At 44.3% G+C, this 22745-nt stretch overlaps 1 protein-coding gene across 1 annotated transcript in view; it reads right to left on the reverse strand.

The window, feature by feature from the left end:
- ITIH5 (inter-alpha-trypsin inhibitor heavy chain 5) overlaps positions 1-22745 on the reverse strand; it is an 87629-nt gene that overhangs the window by 17633 nt on the left and 47251 nt on the right. The window lies entirely within an intron of this gene.

Raw genomic sequence — 22745 nt, forward strand, 5'->3', positions numbered from 1 at the left:
ACACACATACATACAACTGCCTCCAGTTCTTCCATGAGAAAGAACGGCAATGGCGGGGCTTATTTTCATTCAGAGTCTTGGAATCCCCCTCTAGACTCTGTTCTCTCCTCTGGTGCAGGGCCGTTCCTCCTTCTAACCCATCACCCTGGGTTGTTCAGAGGACAGACTCACTGGCAGCCAAATTTCCTGTCCTCTCCCAACCCTGACTCCCACCTTCAGGAAATGTGTCTAAGGATCTTATGAAAATAAGCAGATTCCACGCCCAGAGTTTGTCAGCCCGGTCTGGATGCCATTTAAAGTATCTGTGCAGCTCTCTCCTCTGGCTTCCCTGGCTTCACCCTGGATGCCTCTTCTCAGAACAGTCCGCCTTGCCGTGGCTGGCCTCCTTCTCAGACCAGCCTGGGATGCCGATGCTCTCGGCCCCTCACACTACGTACTTCCCCGTGGCCAATGACTGCATGACTGACTTCCACGCTTACCTTCAGAGCTCACACTCTCATGAGGTCCAGACTAAAGCGCCAGCCATGGGTCCTGCATGGCCCACAGGCACTCAGGTCCAACATGTTGAAGACGGGAAGCTCTGCCTCTCTCCCCAGACCTTTCCTCCTCCGCTGCCGCTCCCACCAGGGGTCCAGGTCAGAAACCAGACATCATGTTGCAGCTTCCTCCTGCCCGCTCCTGCGCCTCCTGCCCTTGGGCCCATCTCTTTTTGTAACCCCCTCTCTTCCTAAACATCCTGAGACCATAATCTGGGCTCAGGCCACTTCTGCCCTAGATTGATAGCAAAGATTCATTTTTTTAAAAAAGATCAGAAGAAAAACATATGACTCACAAAATTCCCCTCACCTAGACAGCTGTTGTACTACATACTCCTTCAGAAACCTTCCTGTGTGTGTAATTAAAGTAAAATGGGTTCATACATCATGCTATAGCATTTCTATTTACTATATCACATACAGTTTTGATGCCCATAGGTAAAGGTCTACATATCATTTTAATGGTGACACTATATTCTTCCATATGCATATACCACAATTAAATATTTTGAATATTTATTTATTTTTTATTTTCTTCATCCTCACCCAAGGATATTTTTTCCATTGATGTTTTGAAAGAGTGGAGGAAGGGAGGCAGGGAGAGGAGGAGACAGAGGAGAAGAGAGAAAAAGAGGAGGGGGTGGGGAGAGAGAGAGAGAGAGAGAGAATACATGGATTGGTTGCCTCCTGCACGTGCCAGGGATCAAACCTGCAACCCAGGTATGTGCCCTTGACTGGGAATTGAACCTGCGACCCTTTGGTATGCAGATCAGCACTCTAACCACTGAGCAACACTGGCCAGGGCAATATTTTGCATATTTAAACAGTACTTCTTATGAAACTCAGTATTCACACATCTTTGTGCCATTGTTATTTTCTTAGGATAAACTCACTACACAGAAATGGTGTGACAAAGGGCTGTACTTTTAAAGGGCTTAGCCTGTCCTCACATTGCTGCCAGAGTTGTATTTTTTATCCTTCTCAGCATTTAGTTCTGGGCTTACACATCGTTTCCTAAGAAAGCCCTTCTTGTCTCCTCACCACCACCCCACTATTCTCTCAAGCATGGCATCCTGTTCTTTTCCTTCACAACATTTATAGAGAGAATGTAATTAGTTATTTGTGCATTTACTTTTCTATCCAACTCAATCCTATGCTTCTGAGTACAGAGACTTGTTCCATTTTGTCACTCTATCTTAATGCCCAGCAGTGCCTGAACACGTCACGGATGCCTGATGCATGCCTCCTGAGTAAGTGAATGGGGAGTAATTGTCTGTCTGTCACTAGATAGGGGGGCTGCTCAAGACAGCTGTCCCCTTGCCCTTCCCCACCTCCCAGCATGGTATTTCACACACTGTAGGCTTTCAGTGGGTGCCTGGTGAATGAGTAAATAAGAGAGCGGTAGAATTCTACTAAGTGAACACAAAGGAAGGGAGACACGGCCCTGCCCTTGAGAACCTACAGCAGAGAATACTGAGAATGAGGATGTGTAGAAATCATGGAGCCGACTGACCAAATAAACAAATCTGATCATTACAATAAGCAGTTGTGGGTGGAGTGCCCTAAGTGTTGATACTGATGGGCATTAGCCAGGGAACTGGCAACACTTTGCCTCCTCCCCCTTCTTTCACTTTAGAGCCAACACAACCCCAGTGTGAGCACAGACAGGCTCGCCGTCATCCCCCGCAGAAGGGCTAGACCTCCGGAAAGCCTGAAGGTCCGCAGCTGTGACAAGGCAACAACAAGCAGTGGCGTCTCTGAGACACCACCATTGGGAGCCCAGCTCTAGGCACTTGGAAAGATTCCCACTGCTCCCTGTTGGAGCGCAGAGCTGGCCCGGCACCCAGAAGATTGTTGCTTGTTTAGCTGCCGGGTCCTTAGGAATCCTTAAATAGTGTGCTGAGGACCTTCTGAGGGCCCCGCTTGGCTCCTTTGCCGATATGCTCCCCCATGCTGATGGATATTCTGCTTTCAGAAGAGTTGTCCAAGCCTCTCCACCCTCCTCCCCTTAGCCCAGCAACTACGGATTCCTTATGACCGTGTAAGGCCACAGCTGCAACGTAACCTTACATGAACCAAAGCAAGGCAGGCCAGCGGGCTCAGCGTTGCTCCTTTTCCAGATGCATTAGGACCTTTTGGATGGCCTTCCACCCTCATCCCAAGGGGCCTGGGTAGAAGCTGCCACTGGTGCTCGCAGCCACCACCATCCATTAACCCTTTACAGGCTCCTACCCTCTCCTTAGATGGGCTGCTGGCCCTAGGAACTCTGCATCCTGTAGCAGGCTTAGAAGGCAAGCCGAAGGTGAGTGTCCAGATAGAAGAGTAAATGTGAGTAGGCTTAAGCTGATATTTCTGCATGGTGTGTTTATATGCTGAAGATTAACAGAAGCCGAGTCAAACATTTCCCAAGAGCACAGTCCAGAGAACAGGGCAAGGACAGCCCAGAAAGATTAAAGGAAGCCCAGAAAGGCAGAGAATGTGTAATCCTGGCTGGTCTGAGGCAAAGGAGCATCCATTGAGGGGTTGGACTGCATCTCCTTACGGTCCCTCCCAAGCTCAGGATGGTAGCTGCAGACTCTGCAAGTGAAGGCAACAAACTGAGCTGGTCACCCCACCCCACAATGCCCTCCAACTAACCTGACCTGAAGGAAAAGATACTGGATACCCAGCATATTGTGTCCTTGGACTTATTCCCCTGTCCCCAAGGCTCCACCTAGTGGCCTTGCACTTTGGGAAGAAGTTGGCCTGCTGGAGACAAGCAACCCCAAAATGCACCACTTGGAGTACTGATACCCTGAAATTAACTTGCTAATAGGTGACCACAAGAGTCTGTGGAAATGTGTTCCTTAAAAATCTTTGAAAATAAGCATATAACATTTATGATTGTACATATTGTATAGAGTTCAACTGCGGGTAAGGGTCTGATTAGTGAGGAGGGCTAAAAGTCTGGCCCTAGCCGGTTTGGCTCAGTGGATAGAGCGTCAGCCTGGGGACTGAAGGGTCCTGGGTTCAATTCTGGTCAAGGGCACATGCCTGGGTTTCGGGCTCCATCCCCAGTGGGGGACGTGCAGGAGGCAGCCAATCAATGATTCTCTCTCCTCATTGATGTTTCTATCTTTCTCTCCCTTTCCTTTCCTCTCTGAAATCAATAAAAATATTTTTTAAATAATTAGAAAAAATAAAAGTCTGACATTGTAAGATCACATTCACTCTTTGGGACCATAAGAAAAGGCTCCAGGGAGTTACCATCTTCACTCATCTTTATGTGGGAACAAGGATAGGCCTTATGTGGAGACAGGTTTAGGTCACTGCATCCAATACTAGGTGGTAAGCCTGTCATGGAGGAGTTAGTAAATCTTGGGGAGAGACGGTGATGGGGAAGAGGCAGGAAAACCAAACCCTGTACTTACAGAAAGAAGAAGAATATGCACATAGGTGTCTGGCTGAGGAAGAAAACAGAATTCTTAAAGAGATCAGCTAGCAAGAGGTCCTGGGGGTCTCCTCTGGGTATGTGCCAGTCCCACTGGCACCCGTCCACAGGCAGCTGGTACCACACACTGCCTGCCCATCCAACAGGGCAATTTGCAAGCCCTGGTCCATCAGCAGAAGGGACCTTTACAACATTCAGATTACGTTTGGACTGAGGGAAATAAAAAGGTACACAAATGCAACTAATACATGAAAAGGACCCACTTCCTTTACTATTTAGGCGCGAAGAAGTAGCTAGGCCTGCATGCCGGCCTTAGACAAGACTCTTTTTAATCCTGGCTGTTTACAATCACAAAGAACAAGGTCACTTCTCTGCTAGAAACCATTTTACCGTGATGAATTCCTCTTCTTATATGTACTTTCCTTGGGTTAAAAGGAGGAAAAGTATTCCTTTTGTAAACCGTGTCTTAGAAGTTAATTCCAGCTCTGCCTTAGGTTTATTATTAATAAAGTCCTTTAATCTCTGTGCATTTAAATGTTTTCAGGAACAAGGCAGGATATAAATAAACAAAATTAAACTCTCTGTTTCAGATTCTCCATTCATTCAATAGGGTTGGCAATGGTCCTCCTGGTTCTAGTGGATCTTCGGTGGGGAGGAGGGGCTAGGGAATTATGCAGTCTCCTCTGATGTGTCTGTAGGAAGGAGCAGAGCTGGCCCCTGGAGACGCAGCCCCTGTCCACTCTGCGCTCACGCTGCCCCTCGTGGCGCTACTATTAGGGAAGGGGCAGCTCTGTCCTGGGCACTTTGGGCCCCTGCATCAAGCTGTACTTGGACAGAGGACGGAACCTACCCCTGCCTTCCTCTCCCCGTTCCCTACAAAACTGAGCCCAAGCAGCTGCAGCTCTTGGCACAGCCCTCAAGGGGGTAAGCATTCCACTGTGCTAACTGCCATGTCGGGAGTGGCCATGAAACATTTCCCGAATAGAGAAGCATTACACAACAAGACCCTCAGAGTGAGCTGTGAATGGAGCTCATGAAAGCTCAGCTGCCTGCCCACCCCTTGCTACCACTGTCAGGGTGCCCGTTTGATGCAGCTTTTCTCAAATATTTCTGTATCTGCATCAGACCGCACTGGAAAGGAACTAACTCTGACACAAAAGGCTTTTGTACCACAAACCCTGGGTTGTTGGGCATAATACAAGGGGAGCTTATGACATCATAGAAGAAACTCAAATTCAAGGGTATTAGATATTAGCCATCCTGTGTTTTTAGCAGAATGGCTGTGCTGTTCTCCTAAGCAGTCCTATCACTTGCCTCATTTTAAAATGTTTACCATGGAGTTGACATTTTTCTTTTTTTTTTAACTTCCTTTATTGATTATGGTATCACATAATTGTCCTCATCCCCCCATTCCCATCCCAAACCCCTCCCCACGTATGCCCCCACCCCTCTGTTGTCCATGATCACTGGTTAGGCTTATATGCATGCATACAAGTCCTTTGGTTGATCTCTCCCCCTTGCCCCCACCCTCCCCTACCTTCCCTCTGAGGTTTGACAGTCTGATCGATGCTTGACATTTTTTCTTTCATTGGTCCACACAGACCTTTTAAATGAACCATCATCTATGATGAAAAGTTGAAAATAATCCAACAATGAAATCTAAGACCTTCTAAAAGTCTGATCTGAGCCATGAAAGAATCATGATCAATAGATATAGACCATAAAAACAGCCCTAAGTTTCTGAGATGACATTGGGAAATGGAACATGCTCAATAGTAACTTAAGCTGCAGGTCAGCCTTCTCCCTTGCCTAGGTAGGTAAAGATAATGGACACTGGTGGGGGGAAGGGAGGTATATCTGTATTGTCCTGCTCTTAGTCTGTAGTTCTTCCTGATGCCAGTAGGGGAAGCCCTTAGTGCCCAGCATGTCCTGCTCCTAGGTGGTAGGATGTCACTGTAGTCTTTCTATTTGAAGCGAAAGACAGAAACAAAAGATAGCCTGGGACTCCATCAAAATTTGCAACATCAGATCCTCACTGCAACCTTAAACTACCTAAGTCCACAATGAGGAAAATGAATACATCCACCATCCCAGCATCTCTCCACCATTCCACAGGCATCCATGCATGGCACTATCCCAAGTCACACTGGAGGCCATGGGTACCAATTACACTTGGAGTAGTTCAAGATCATGATATTTCAGGGTCACAAAAAATTATTCAGCAAAATGTAGTAGAACCTTATATTTACACTAGAGGCTCGATGCACATATTTGTGCACCGATGGGGTCTCTTGGCCTGGCCTGTGGGGATCAGGCCGAAACCAGCTCTCCAACATCCCCTCAGGGGTCCCAGATTGAGAGAGGGCGGTTCTCAGGTGATGCACCCTGGAATCGGGCTTCCTCCTCTGGTTCTGGGTGTGTCACCCAGGAACTGCAGCTGCCAAGTCACCGCTGCTCAGCAGCTTCTGCGTTGAGCGTCTGCCCCCTGGTGGTGGTCAATGCACATCATAGCTATTGGCCAGTCAGCCAGTCAGCCAATCGCTTAGGCCAGTGATGGGCAACCTTTTGAGCTTGGTGTGTCAAATTTCGCCAAAAAACTGAGCATAACTTGGGTAGTATGTCACTTTGAGGAAAAAACATTATTTCGCAAATGTTTCATCCTCAGGAGCAGCAAATGTTTCATCCTCGGCATGCGGCCGCCCCAGCAACCGCGTGTCATCAGAAATGGTGCTGACACGCGTGTCATAGGTTCGCCGTCACTGGCTTAGGCTTTTATATATATAGATGCTTCAAGTCTTTCAATAATTTGAAAGAAAGTTTTCTGAAATCTTATTGTGACTGACCTACCAAGTAATCAGATTTTTAAAAGATTCCAACTTCCCTGGCCAGTGTGGCTCAGTGGTTGGGCGTCGACCCATCAACCAGGAGGTCAAGGTTTGATTCCCAGTCAGGGAACATGCCCATCTTTGGTGCGGGGTGTGCAGGAGGCAGCTGATCAATGATTCTCATCAATGATGTTTCTATCCCTCTCTCCCTCTCCCTTCTTCTCTCTGAAATCAAGAAAAACATATAAGCTTAAGCAACCAGAAAGACTGGAACGATCAGTCGCTATGATGCACACTGACCACCAGGGGTCAGAGACTCAATGCAGGAGCTGCCCCCTGGTGGTCAGTGCACTCCCAGAGCCAACCTTCCCTGGCTGGCCAACTTCCTGCAGTCCATCCCCCCTGCCAGCAGGCCCCAATTGCCTGATTGAGCCAGGCCCTGGGTTGAGACGGGGAACCAAGGGTGGGTGGTGGTGGATTCAGCCCCTTTCCCAGGGGGGCTGAGGGCCGGCTCCCTCCTAGGGGCCAGTGGCCAACCTCCCATGCCCCATACCTCCCCCAGGCCAACAGGCCCCAATCAGCCTGTGCCCGCCCACCACAGTGGTGGCACAGCAGCAAGGGAAGGAGGAGGGTGGGAGGCGGGGAACTGCGCGATGGCAGGGCACTGACAATGGCAGTGTTGGTGTCCAGTGTCCATTCCTTCTGTGCCTGGCCCGGCGACCGTCACCTCCTCTCCGGCCCGGTCCTCATCAGCCTGGCCCTGATTGTCCCTGATTGCTGGCCAGGCCTAGGGACCCCACCCAGGCATGAATTTTGTGCACCAGGCCTCTAGTATCTATATACACTGAGTGGCCAGATTATTATGATCTCTGAATGCATAATAATCTAGCCACTCAGTGTATGTTCTATATAATAAAAGGCTAATATGCAAATTATCCCCTCGGCCAGGAATTCGACCAGCAGGCAGGCCGGCCAACCACTATGTCCCCTCCCCCTGGCCAGGCTGGCCGGACCCCACCCATGCACGAATTCATGCACCAGGCCTCCAACACACACACACACACACACACACACACACACACACACACACACTGAGTGGCCAGATTATGTGTTCAGAGATCATAATAATCTGGCCACTCAGTGTATATAAAAGCCTAAGTGACTGAATGACCAAAAGACTGAACCACCAGTTGACGGGTCACTATGACGTGCACTGACCACCAGGGGGCAGACGCTCAATGCAGGAACTGCCCCCTGGTGGTCAGTGCACTCCCTCAGCGGGAGCGCTGTTCAGCTGACCAATGGGCGCCAGATGCTGGGCTCACGGCTGGCAAGTGCAGCTGCGGTGGTGCAAGCCTCTCCCGCCTCCGCAGCAGCGCTACTGAGCAGCAGTGGAGGCAGGCGCAGCAGGGCCGGGGTGAGAGGGAGTGGCGTGGTGCCCAGCCTGGACTCAGGCTCCTCCCTGGCCGCCTGCTGCTTCATGCACAACTACATCCCCCAAGGGGTCCTGGATTGTGAGAGGGCGCAAGCCAGGCTGAGGGACCCCACCAGTGCACAGATCCGTGCACTGGGTCTCTAGTTTAAAAATAAAATAAAAACAAACATTCCAACTTGAAGAACTAGGTGATAAATTGAGTGAAAAGGGCCATTTCTCCACTATATCTATATCTATATAATTATTATACTAAAAAAAAAAAATCTAGCAGTAGATTGGCTTCAGAAAAGAAACCAAAAGCTTACAAAATAATGTTACTCCATTGACTAGAGAGTAAGTGTGCTCTGTGATCTTGTGTATATTCATAAAAGGAATGAATGATTACACAACGCCCAGTTGCCTCTTGTTGCCACTCTGCCATAAACATCTCCTGAAATGAACCACACTATAGAATTTATGTTAAAAATAAAAAATGTAAACTATAAGAAACAAACTATCCAAAAGAGGTGTCTCACTCAAGTTTGAGGAATCTTGTTGAAAGAAAAAGAAACTCTTGCCCTAGCTGGTTTGGCTCAGTGGATAGGGCATTGGCCTGCAGACTCAATGGCACATGCCTAGGTTATGGGCTGGTCCCCAGTAGGGGGTGTGCAAGAGGCAGCAGATCAATTATTCTCTCTCATCATTGATATTTCTATCTCTCTATCTCTCTCTTTTCCTCTATGAAATCAATAAAAATATATTTTTTTAAAAAAGAAAAACTATTTTTCTACTGCTCAAACTGTTGTTTTTTAAGAAAGAGCAGAAATGAGTAAGCTTCTTTATATACATGGAAAAATTGGGATAGAAGTCATCATATCTTCCAATATTTTAAAACAGTTTAGTAAATGCTAAATATTAACTTAAAATTTCACCCGGAACTAAATATAGAAAAAAAAATCCATTTCTTTAGTCTCTATATTTTAATGTTCACAAATTATAAAGAGCATATTTTCTAAATTAAGCAAAGCATAGGGCTCCTGTATTAAAAAATATATTATTTTAAAGCTATTATAATTTCATTTACTGTTTGAGTTCTAATTTCAAATGTTCTTGAAATGCAGTACTGTGCTAGACTATATTGCAATTCTGGTCCTAATTACCTGTTCACATATGCTTACACAATCTTTGTGAAAATATAAGATGGTTGTTTCTGCAAATCAAAAGAAAAGCACCGTTTTAGTAAAGGTTCAGATCTAATTACCGATATTACTCCAGGATGGGTTTTAAAAGAGAATGCTTGTTAAAGACTACATTCTGGCTAAATTTAGACTTACCTTAAAAAAAGTCTGAATAATAAAATGTTAGAACATCTTTTGCAATGTAAACATAACTAAATTTCATTAGTCTTTGTGTTTAAATAACATTATTCTAACTTGAGAAGCAAATTCTCTCGCATGTTATCATTCTGGCTAATATGAAGATTCATTACCTAATGTTTTGACTTTGCTTTGACAAGTTTATCAAACATTTACTTAATAATGTCATTGTACATTTTTCTAAAAAGCTGTTTGCCAATAACATGTCTTTGCTTCTTATGACATATTAAGCACATCTATTTTTCATGCTTGATGTGTAAATAACACAAGACTCTAAACAGTTTTCTTTTCACTTCTCTTCACATGGAACATTAGTTCTTAACCAGGATTTGCCCTCACTCTCGATCTTATACGTCTCATTCTAGAATAGAGCCAAGACTAGAGCCTTACCACCTCTATCTCTAGGCTCCAGGCAGTCATCAGCTCTAACAGGAAGTAAATAAGAGGATGCTGACCAAGAGAAGTTCACCTGAGTTTACAGATCTCCTTTGCAATCAGTGTCCTTTAGCCATGTTCTGACTCATCTACTGACTAACATGATTGAGTTGTTGGTCCCTAGGTCCTGGTCTGGATTCTGAAATTCATATTGCCCAACTAACTGCGTATTTGGATTCTGGAGCCCTGCCTGTTTCATTCTACAGATTTCTTATTTATTTTTTATTTTATTATTTTTTTTGTGGCTGACTCCCTGGCTTGTCCTATGACCTGTTCAATTTTCCCTTACGTATGAGTTCTCATGATTCCTGCTTCCCTGCTGTAAGTGCTCCCTATGCCACTCGCTATAATTCCCCTCCCCCCAAGGATGTGCCTTGACAAACATCAAGAACATAATAGAAAGATATGAAGAGGTTGTGAAAAAGTCAGGCTAAATAGGAAACAGTGGAACAATTATCAGCACCTGTAGACTGCATATGTAGGAAAATATTTAGAGGAAGTGAAGTCAGCTCCATCAGGCAGGAAAAGTGAAGATTCTGGAGAGCTTGAGGGTCCAGAGTGGAGATGGCAGGACTTTTCTTCATCCATTAAGTCACTGAGGGTGCAGTTCTTTAAAGGAACCAGCTTTGTGCAAGGGTCTCACTCAACTCCCCACCTCTGAGAGACAAGCTCTCGTCCTCATTCCACGTGGGTGTTAAAACCTCAGGCCTTAGGACATGGAGACTGGCACCTCTCCTGGGGGAGCAATCACTTATCTCAGGTGCTCACCACTTTACTTCTCTGTTCCCTTTTCATTCGTAGAATGTGTGGTGCTCTTTGCTTACTTACCAGCTCTGCCGTGCACTTAAAGGACTTGCTGTAATTTGCTTGCCTCTCTCAATGTTCATATCAGGATGGTTTTCAAAATATTGCCAGAACTTTTCAGCTATAACATATTCACTCTTGTTTTATGCCTTTCTTCATATTTTTCCCCAACCAAGAATTCATTCCCTCCTTTCCTGCCCAGAAAATTGTATCCCATCTTCAAAAACCAGTTTCTATGTCAACCTCCATCATAAATCTCTTGTTGACTACCTCAAGCTCTTTTCCCTCCCTAAAATTCTTCCCACCATCTATGTGGCAGGTTGGATTTGATTAGCCTATGAGTGTTCCATGTTTGTTTGTTTTTTTTTTCAGCAAAATCCTAAGGTCCTTAATTAAAGTGACTTAAATATGGTGCTTTTCTTGACGTCACTGTCTCCTGCCTCCATGTTTCTGCACATGCTAGCCATTCTCCCCCCTTCTTATCCCACCCACTTGACTAACTTTTAAAATACCATAGACTCACTCAACTATCCCCTCCTCTGAGAAGCATTCAATATTCCCTATTCTACCCATAAAAACAATGGGTCAGCACTCCCAATGTGCCTTGACTATATCTCTGTAATAGTAGCACTTTGCCTATGATTTTCACAAGATTTTCCTTTTCCTACAGCCCTCCTGAGAGAAAAGGTTGTGTCTTTTGTTTATCTTTGTATCTCCTATGCCTAGTACCTACCCCATAAATATAATCAATATTTATTGCATTCTTTGAGAATCTGAAGGCTGGAGTTACAGCCAAGATGGGATCCTGAGGGTGGCAAGTCAGGTGTCCTGAGGAAGAGAAGGGGTAGCTGCCGTATCGGCATGGCAGCTCTTAGGAATTTCAATCAGCCAGTTTCAACCAGCCAGCCAAGGGATGGCGTCCCAGGAATGACTCCACTTTCAGACATTCTGATAAGCACTTCCACATTTGTTATCTCATTCAATTCTCTTTGATTTATACAGTTTATCTCCTTGTTACTTGTAGCCAAAGTTTCCTTTGGGGCCCTATCAAGCCCTGTACAGAGAAATTCTGCCCATCTCCATTCCAGACTTGAGTGCAAAATTAGGAAGCCATTTGAAAGGGGAAGCTAGGCTCCTCGATGGTTTCAGAAGCTGAAAACAAGGTCTGCAACCTGAACAGATAAAGCAGGAGTATTCAAAGCTCTACATTGTTCATTTCTTCTTTCTGTGAGAGCCACATAGAGCCTTCATTCAGAGATCTTCAACATTGTTTAAACATAACCTCATTTGGGTAAACCTTAACTGCCTCAACAAAAAATTTTGAATGGGTACCTCCAATTTATTTTAAACTATCTATACTAATACTAGAGGAATATGCAAATTATCTGGGATGCCGTCACGACCGTTCAGCAGGGTGAGCGGGGCTGTGGGGCTACAGGGCAGGACTCCGGGTCTTGTGCAATTTTGTCCTGTCCAGGCAGACTCTCCCGCGGCCCCACAGCCCCACAGCCCCACAGTCAAATCCCAACGTGGACCCGGGGTTTATTAAACTTTACTGGAGCTGCTCCCCACACCCTCATCCCCTGCCCCAGGACCACACTGCCCACAGCAGGGTGCCCAGGCAGCCTCCTGAGGCAGGTGGCCAGGGAGAGCCGAGTGGGGCAGGGGCAGCAGGGAGCCACAGAGGGGCAGGGTGGCTGGAGCCAAGTTCCTGGAAGAGAGCGCCTGACAGAAGCCTGGACTGCAAAGAAGGAAGAGGAAGCGGCCAAGGGGAGCTCTTCCAATCCCCCTGCACGGACACCCTACCCCAGCCCCCGAACCTCTGGGGGTACGGGGAGGCTGACCGGATGGGGAGAAGATCCAGCCTCGGGGGTAGTCACAGCCCGCGCCTCTGACTCCCAATCTCATCCCCCGCCACCCCTGCCAGGGGTGCCCACAACAATAGCACACCAGCGATGACCTGTCAGCGCCCCCAAGGCACCCGGTGCCTGCGGCCTGCCACTGCCGGGCCCCCTCCACTGGGGTCCGACCTGCCTCTCCTCCCTACAACTCCAGACCCTCAAAGATTACACGAGAAGCCCCCCAGGGTCAGACCCATCCCCCCTGACAGCAGCAGTGCCGTCTCTGCAGCAGAAGCACAATGAACCTCGCCGGGGGCCGCAGCTAAACCCGCCCTCCTAGCCCCCCTGGCCCTGCCCAGGCCCGGCCCCCTCCCCACTCCAGAATATTGGAGCCCCGCCCTGAGCATGTACAGCTGCGAAACGGCCACATACAATTTAAAGAATGGTGCCAAGCAGGGAGGTTTGACAGTTACTCCCCCTTGGCCTTACTGACCCCCCCCCCACCATTCCCCTACAGCCCCCCTTGCCAGCTCCTCTAGGGACAACCACTGCTACAAGGCTGCTGGCCAGAGCCTGCCCCTCTGAGGCCTGCGGAACCCTCTGCAAAGCTTCCATAGCTACAGTCCCAGGAAACAATCATGCCCTCCTCCCCTAATCAGCACCTGCTACCTGCGAGGGTACCCATGGGCTTAAAAATAACTGTTTAGACATCACTTACTTGATGAAACATGTTTAGGTTTATTAACTCAGAACCTCCTCATGACAAGCCAGTGAGGTAGGCGGAGAAGAGATTACAATTCCCATGGTATATGCATATGTATTCAGAAATGAAGCTCAGAGAGGAAAAGTGTCAAGCCCAGTGGTTCCCAAGGTGCAGCACATGCCCCACAGGGGGGCAATTTGATTTTAAGTGGGGGCAATTCGAGAATGAGTTAACAGTGAATTTTTAGCATTTCTTATGGTTCTAGGGGGCCTCATCTACAGCGTATCCTATATAATAAAAGGCTACTATGCAAATGACCGAATGGTAGAATGACTGGTCACTATGATGCGCACTGACCGCCAGGGGGCAGACACTCAATGCAGGAGCTGCTCCCTGGTGGTCAGTGTGCTCCCACAGGGGGAATGCTGCTCAGCCAGAAGCTGAGCTCACGGCTGGCGAGCACAGCAGCAGTCATGGGAGCCTCTCCCACCTCCGTGGCAATGCTAAGGATGTCCAACTGATGGCTTAGTGGGCCTCAGCTGTCAGTTGGACATTCCCCCCAGGGCTCCCGGACTGCAAGAGGGTGCAGGCCAGGCTGAGGAAACCCCCGCAAGTACATGAAAATAGTGCACCGGGCCTCTAGTCTATATTATAATCATTAAAAGCAAATTCTTTAAACAAAAAATCCAAGTTTTCACTGGTGGCCTCAGGGAAAAATAGTGTGTCCTCTGTCCATTATTTATTTCCTCATATTCTGAGTCAGAGTCAAAAAACAACAGTTTTCCCTATTGCCTGCTGTTCACCGCCCCAAGTCCCAGATCTGTATTTTGCAATGTATTTCTAAAACACATCTAGGAGTAGCAATGTTTGGACAAAAGCAGCTCAGTAGATGAGAATAAATACTATCAACTGAAATGATCTCTAGGCATATAACAACCAGTTATCACTCTAGACCAGCAAACTATGGCCTGGTGGTCAAATGCAGACTACTGCCTCTTATTAACAAACACAGTTTAATGGAACTTAACACACCCATTTCTTTGCTAATTGCTTATGGCTACCTTTGTGCTACAATAGCAGAGTTGAGTAGTGATGACAGAGACCATTTAGCCTGCAAAGCTTAAGATATTTTATTCTCTGCCCTTTCAGAAAAAGTTTGCTGACCCTGTTCTAGAAATCTGGAACGGGGGAAGCTAGACATTTCTGTTGCCAACTGGAGCCATGCTGTCAGATGCATACAAAGCCTGTGACCTGGAAAGGTGATGCAGGAGTGCCCAAACCATATATTGTCCATTTTTATATGTACGATAGCCATGTAGTGCCTACCTCCAGAGGCCCTCCAAATGTCTTAAACACGATCTCCTTTGTTATGCTTGCATCCCTTCTCTGCTGAGCTCCTTCATCTCTTCAGGGAGCTTTTGCCTCCTGACCAAATCACAACTCCCTGAGGCCCTTCTGGGTTCTGCTGGCATTGTCTGGTATTCTTCCAGGTGGACCTCAGATTGCCCCTCTTTGTTCCCTATCACTTAAAACTTTCTCCATATCCTTATTCCTATTCCAGCATCCTCCCTTTCAAAATGTGGCAGATCCACATGCTCCGGAAGAGGACAGCTAGGATGAATATACCATTAGACATCATTAGACCTCATAGTCACTCACCTCATCTTCACTCTACACCTGTGCCATCACCATGCTTGCATTCAGCTCTCCAATCCAAATCATAAAGGGGAAAGAAGTCTGCAACCCCGTACATGCCCATGATGCTTAACATTAAACAATAAATACTAATAGTTAATTGTATGCATCAACACAGAACAGGTCCATTCATTTTTCACAACACCGAGCTGCTGGCTGAGGCCTCTCAGGGCATGTGTGTGCACAATACTTCTGTGTGCACTCACTGAGATGGGCAGCATTCCACATCATGTCACTTGGCATAAGAACAGGTGGAGCCTGACAGCTTAACAGGTGGTCTGAAGTTACGTTAGGGTCTACAGTGAGGAATGTATGGTGAAGAGCTTTAGAGTGGGCATGACTATGAATTTTTCTGCTTATAACTTTGTGTATTTCAGCATAGTTGCGGCACCTTCCTGCCCATCACCTTCTCATTTATAAAACGGGAATAACATTTCTTTGGATTGCTGAAAGATTACATGAAAAATGTATGCCAAACTTTTAGAATGCTTGATATGTACTAGTCCCTCAATGGTATCTCCTGTGCCTTAAAAATGCATGTGACATTTGATGTTTATGTGCTGGTATGTTTTTCAGCTAACATCATCACCTACTGTATAGGATCTGGGGATATGTACCAGGATGATAAAAAAACAAGATGGTGCTCAAATCCATAGAGTTTATAGACTATTTGTCTGTCAGGCCACATATAACATGTCCAAATAGCTGTTGGAAGCCCAATTTTGGACAGTGAAGGAGAAACTGGCGCCCTGAAGCATGAGATAAGCCAGTGCATGAAGCACAAGCAGCATTCAGGTGGCACTTCTCCATCCAGTTCTCATTTCCCCTGACTTCAATTGGGCAGTTACGGATAAGAAACTTTATGCTGCCAAAACTGGTTTGGCTCAGTGGATAGAGCGTCGGTCTGTGGACTGAAAGGTCCCGGGTTCGATTCCGGTCAAGGGCATGTACATTGGTTGCGGGCACATCCCCGGTAGGGGGTGTGCAGGAGGCAGCTGGTTGATATTTCTTCCTCATTGATGTTTCTAGCTCTCTGTCCCTCTCCTTTCCTCTCTGTAAAAAGTCAATAAAATATATTTTTTTTTAAAAAAAAGAAAGAAACTTTATGCTTGTTCTTTACCCTCTAAAACTGTCGACTAAATTAAATGGAGGAAGGAAAACAACCTTCCAAAAGCTACATGGGAATCTAGAATTGGCAGAGAGTGGCACAGATAATGAAAATGAGTCTATGAAAGTTACAACATGAAGGCATCTGGTAAAGGATGCATTAGTCTCTGCTGGCCAAAGAGGGACCCTTAGCCAAGATCCTTAATATGCAGGTGAAAGTAGTAGATCTACTTACACAGATTAGGAAAAAGAAAGAGAAGAACATGTAAACCTTTACCAAGGAAAAACTTACCTAATAGACATGTATTTTCTTTAATGTTCCCGAGGACATGTGTGTTTGCTGGTTAGTTGCTTTAACCTTTTGCACTCGGATGTCGAGTGTGACTCGACACGGTTAGCATCGGTAGCAGCTCGAGAAAAAAGCAAGCGAGTGCAAAGGGTTAAAAATCCAACTAACAATAAAAGTTCTGCCCTGATCACATTTTTTGTTGTTGTTGTTGCTCTTCTCAGTTCCCTTCTCGCTGAGAAGTTTTACAAATTCAAGTTGGGAGGCAGAAATATTGTCTGACCCTACTAGTACCAAAGCCATCTCTCAGCACATTCATCAGCAAAAGCACATGGGAGAGAAAACAGAGCCAAGCCATGCGCCAGCAAACTGTGTGTGTGTGTGTGTGTGTGTGTGTGTGTGTGTGTGTGTGTGTGTGTGTTGGGGGAGGGAGAGGGTGTGCCTGTCAGGGGTGTATCTGTCCCCCAGCTGGTTAAGTCTGGCTTCCAGGCTCACATTCCCACTGAGATTAGAACCAGAACCGGAAAACTCCAGATGCACACAGCTTTGGGTGCTCCCAGGTACTGGTATACTCTTTACTGCGTATACATTTTAAGGTTATATGATCTTTACAAAATATATAAATCTATTGTTCACATAATTATTAAATACCAACTATGACCTACATTATGATGAGTACAGTAAAGTATTTCACGCCCATCAGAGATGAGTGGAGCCAAGAACTTCCAGTATAACAGTGAATGATCCTTCATAGCATTTGAGGGGACTGATGACTAATTTCTGATGTTGCCAAATCCATTGACACATTACGAAAGCCCTGTGCTTGGGGGTAATTTTCCTCTTCACCAGTGGACATGATATTGCATACAAAAGTCTGCAGAGAGCCAACTAAGCTTTTCACTCAGTGCTGTGGCCTTAGAGAAGCTGAGAGCTGTTAAAATAGTCAGCAGTTTTCAAAACCACTCAAGGCAGCGATGAGCATTAGAAATTGCGTAGAGGCTTCTGACATGTGCTTGGCTGTTCTTGGGTAGTTCTCCTGGAAAGAGGCCATGCTGTAGCTTAGAAGCCAGCAGAGTGCATGCCAGACTTTCAGTGCCTAGCAAGGAATAGAATTTTAAAATCCAGGAATGAAGGAAGAGGGGAGAATAACAAAGGAGTGACATCTAGCATTATAATGCTCTTGCACAATGCAAGGAAATCCCTCCTGAAAGGCAGCCTTCTCAGTTGGGTTTTGAAATGTCAAACTGCACTGACCCTGTACCCATTTGTACTTCTATCATTGCATACAGAGTGCTGCTTCCTCGCACCACTACTTGCACTGAGACTCCATAGCCTCGTGGTGTGATTTATAAACTTCAGTGTCAAACCTGGCTTTGAAGTCTCCCCCTGCCATGTACTAGTGAGTTATCTACCTTTGCAAACCCTCCGTTTTTACATCAGTAAAACAGGGATGACAACCAAGTTGTTATGGAAATTAAATATCCTTTTATTCAATAACTCATGTAATACCCTTAGCATAATGTCTAGCATGTTCAAAATGTTCCATGCCATGTTAAGACTTACTCAAAGTATTATATCATTAATGGTAAGTCTAGGAGACCTCAGGTTAGCTCATTGGTTTTCTCTGTACGACTTTGACAGGATTTATCTCTCTGGAGTTTATTTAGTAAAAATAAATATTGGTAGTTCTCCCATCAGAAGTGGAAGAAGACCTTGGGCACTGGTATGGACTGGGTTGGAGGTTGAACCCTAAAGTAACACAGGCACCTAAAGATGTGAGTCCTTTGAGCTGCTGTGGCTTTGGGTAACTAATGGTCTTTGTACGAAGTTGCAGTAGAACTGACCATGCATTTTTACCATTTTGGTGTTTTCTTCATGTTTATTGGGAAGTAATGTAAATATTTTGTTGAGCTCTAAAATATAAACTATAGACATTGTCATTATAATTTATATTATTTAAAGTTTGATGATATAAAAATAATATTGTTTAATTTGCATTTCTTTAGTTACTAATATAATTGACTCTTTTTCATAATCTTACTAATCTTCTTATTTCTTACTGGTAAATTGCTTCATCTTCTTTGACCATTTTCTTATACAAGGTTATTTTTATTGATCTGGAATAACTCTTTATATATTAAAGATAAACTCCTTTAATATATTGCTCTTTATATATTAAAGTTTTTGCTCCATAATTTTTCCATCTTTTGTTAATTTTTGTTTTAACTTAAAACAAAAGTTTATAATTTTTATATAGTTAAAGTTGTTAAGTTTTTTTTTCCTTTTTAGTTGCTTTCATTGCTTTTAGGCTTAAAAAGAGGCTTTCCCTACTTTAAAACTAGTTAAATATATACTTATACTAGAGGCCCGGTGCACGAAATTCGTGCACGGAGGGGAGTTGTCCCTCAGCCCAGCCTGTACCCTCTCCAATCTGGGACCCCTCAAGGGATGTCCGACTGCCCGTTTAGGCCCGATGGGATCGGGCCTAAACGGGCAGTCGGACATCCCTCTCACAATCCAGGACTGCTGGCTCCCAACTGCTTGCCTGCCTGCCTTCCTGATTGCCCCTAACCACTTCTGCCTGCCAGCCTGATCACCCCCTATCCACTCTGCTGCCAGCCTGTTTGCCCCCAACTTCCCTCCTCTGCCTGCCTGGTTACCCCTAACTTCCCTCTCCTGCAGGGTTGATCACCTCCAACTGCCCTCCCTTGAAGGCCTGGTCCCTCTCAACTGCCCTCCCTTGCAGGCCGGGTGCCTCCCAACTGCCCTCTCCTGCTGGCCATCTTGTGGTGGCCATCTTGTGTCCACATGGGGGCAGGATCTTTGACCACATGGGGGCAGCTATATTGTGTGTTGCAGTGATGATCAATCTGCATAGTGCTATTTTATTAGATAGGATAGAGGCCTGGTACAGGGGTGGGGGCCAGCTGGTTTGCCCTGAAGGGTGTCCCTGATCAGGGTGGGGTTCCCTTGTGGCGTGGGGCAGCCTGAGCGAGGGGCCTGTGGTGGTTTGCAGGCTGGCAACGCAAGTAGAGGCCCTAGTATCTGGAATTTATTTTCCTTCTACAATTGAAACTTTGTAGCCAGGAGCAGAGCCAAGCCTGGGGCTCCCTCCGAGGCCCGAAGCCATTTTTGTTGGGGTTATAATTGAAACTTTGTTGCCTTAAGCAGGTGGGCCTGGCCAGGGTGTGTGGAAAGCTTTGCTTCCCCTGTTGCCGGCAGCAACCCTGGCCTGCTCTCTCAAGCTCCATTCTGCTGCCATTTGTTTGAATTTGTTTACCTTCTATAATTGAAACTTTGTAGCTTGAGTGGAGGCTTAGGCCTGCAACGGCTGGCAGAAAGCTTGGCTTCCTCTGTTTCCTAGGAAACCTTGCTCTCTGTGGCTGTAGCCATCTTGGTTTGGGTTAATTTGCATACTTGCTCTGATTGGATGGTGGGTGTGGCTTGTGGGAGTGGCTTGTGGGTGTGTCGGAGGTATGGTCAATTTGCATATTTGTCTATTATTAGATAGGATATTCTTATATATTGTAGAGTGTGGTTCATTTATTACTGTTAACTTCTTAATCCATTTGAAATTCTTAGTCTGGTAACAGTTTTAAAAGTTATAAATTTGTATAGCCTTTCTAAAAAATGTTTTTGTAATATTTGTATAAGCACAAATGAGTTGGTATTATTTGCCCCAACTCTAAGAATCTAACTTAAGAAAATGTTTGGGCATGTGGTCAAGGATTTCTATGTAAAGATAGTCATCCCAATGCTGTTTATAACAGCAAAAAATAGAAATAACTTAAAAGTCTCTCATGGGTGGTGGAGTGAGTAAATGCTCTTCAGCTTTACTGTCCAATATGGTGACCAGCAGCCACGTCTGGCTATTTAACTTCAAATGTATTAAAGTTAAATAAAATTAAAAATACAGTTCCTCAGTTATACTAGTCACATTTCAAGTGATAACAGCCATATATGACTAGTGGCTATCATATTGGAAAGCACAGATATAGTACATTCCCCTTCCCACAGAAGTTTCTATTAAGTAGTACTGCCCTGTGGCCATTAAAATCAGGTTTAAAAAATATTTAACAATGTTAGATGTATTCACAATATGATGCTAAGTAAAAATATAAAAATGCAAAATATTTGGTGGTAACAGAAGTTCTGATTGGTTGCAGTAACTTCAATCATCACTATCTTCATCAAGTTATGTTTTTCTCAGAGGAAACACAAAGAAAAAAAATCTGAAGCTTAATAGGTGCATAGAAATTTAATGAGATACATGGGGAAATCTAGTGGATGGTACCCAGTCAGTAGCTATTATTTGATTCAAAATCCAAATGGAATTATCATACTGGGTCAGATGCAAGACCTAATTAACACTGTATTCTGTGACCAACAGTGGTCTTAAAATTTCTGTCAATATCTATTATCCAGCTAATAAAGGCACAAAAACAACTTAGCCAACAATGACACTTTAGAACTTGGGGTACATAAAGCAAAGAAATTTAGAGTATTTCATAAATATAGAAAGACTGCAAGGCCTCTCAAACATCAATAAATAATCAACCACTACAAAATAATGCTTCAATATGTATGAATAAAATTTTGGGAAATTGTGCCCATAAAGAAAACCTACCTCAATCTTCCCACTGAGAATAACTAAAAATGTTAAATAAAATGTCTATTTAAAAAAAAAATCTTCAGAGTATCAGAGAAGTAATAAACAGTAAAAAAAAAAAAAAAAATCTGGAAGAACATAAAATGTAAAGAGGTGGGCTGAGCATTTAGGATCACTTCTGACTAAGTTTGTCACGGCCAAAGAGGTATCTGAAAGGCTGAGCATTTTGTAGTTTATAAATTCAAAAGTTGAGGTCCAGAGCCCATAAATGATAGGTGTTCTAGTAAACCTTCTATACTTTGTGCAAAACAGAAATAAACTGCTTTTGTAAGGAGTGCAATCTAGCTTTGAGCCATCTGGGCCACCCAGAAAAAAACTCAAACTCTAAAAATTGGCTAAAATAATCCCAGATTATAATTTTCTCAGATACCCAACAGAAACAAACCAAAACTTTCTTTAGAGCCATAGATCATCATCTTAGGCCTCAAAATATATCTACAAACAGTTTTCTAAATACAATGTCCATCATGCAATCAAAGATAACCAGTCATAAAATGAGAGATGAGAAACAATAAAAACAACTCTTAAAGAAGCTCCAGAGTTTAGAATAATGAAGTATAGATTTTAAAATAACTATGTTTACTGTGCTTGAGATTTCTTTTAATTAAAAATTTTGAAAAATAACCGAACATTCTAAAAAGTGACAGCAGATTTGAAAAAGAACCAAATGGAAATTCTAGAACTGAAAAAAATGTAATGACTGAAATTACTCAATGAATTAGTTTAACAGTGGATCAAACATACCTGAAGAAATAATTTGTGACCTGAAAGACAGGTTTGGAATGAAATATGGAAAGGCAAAAGTTGGAATAAATAGAAGAGAGCATGGGAAACATGGAGGATATTGGAGAGAGGAATCTAGCATTGGAATCCCAGAAGGAAAAGTTAAGACAAAGCAATCTCAGAAAAATAGCTGGGGATTTTCCTATGAATCCACAAATTCATGAAGTCCTAGGAACTTCAGGAATAAAAAAAAAAATAAGAAGAAACTCACACCTAGAACCATCATATTAAAATAATAGAAAACTAAAGACAAAAAGAAAATTATTAAAAGAAGTTGACAGTAAAAGTCACCTTTAAAGAAACAACAGTTAAAAATATAAATGACTTTTCAACATCAAGACAGTGGAGTCTCTCTTCAATGGACTGAAAGAAAATCACTGTCAACCTAGAATTCATACCAGTAAAAATATCCTTCAACAATGGGAGTGAAATCAATAATGTCCAGACAAACAAATGCTGACAAAATTCTTCACTGGTAGACCTACATTTTAAAAGAGACCAATGAGTGTTCTTCAGGCAAAGAAAAATAACCTCAGTTGGAAGGTCAGAGATGTGAAAGGAAAGAAAAGCAATAAAAATTGAGGCATCAGCAGGCTGAAATCTGTACAAGAATATGATTTTGAAGAACCACAAGAAGCTGACTTCCAGGTGAGGTTATCTTCCCACTATATTAGTTGGAAATTATATTTGACTACCCTCTGAAAGAAAATAGTTAAACCCAATCTTTAAATCACATTTTGGAATATATTTTTTACTATTTGGGGATAAAGGAAAATCAAATTCTATTAAGAGACTATCAATATATTATACTGCATGATTTAAAAATACAAATGGCCAAAGA

Source organism: Eptesicus fuscus, chromosome 2 (assembly GCF_027574615.1).
Source record: "Eptesicus fuscus isolate TK198812 chromosome 2, DD_ASM_mEF_20220401, whole genome shotgun sequence".
NCBI lineage: Eukaryota > Metazoa > Chordata > Mammalia > Chiroptera > Vespertilionidae > Eptesicus > Eptesicus fuscus.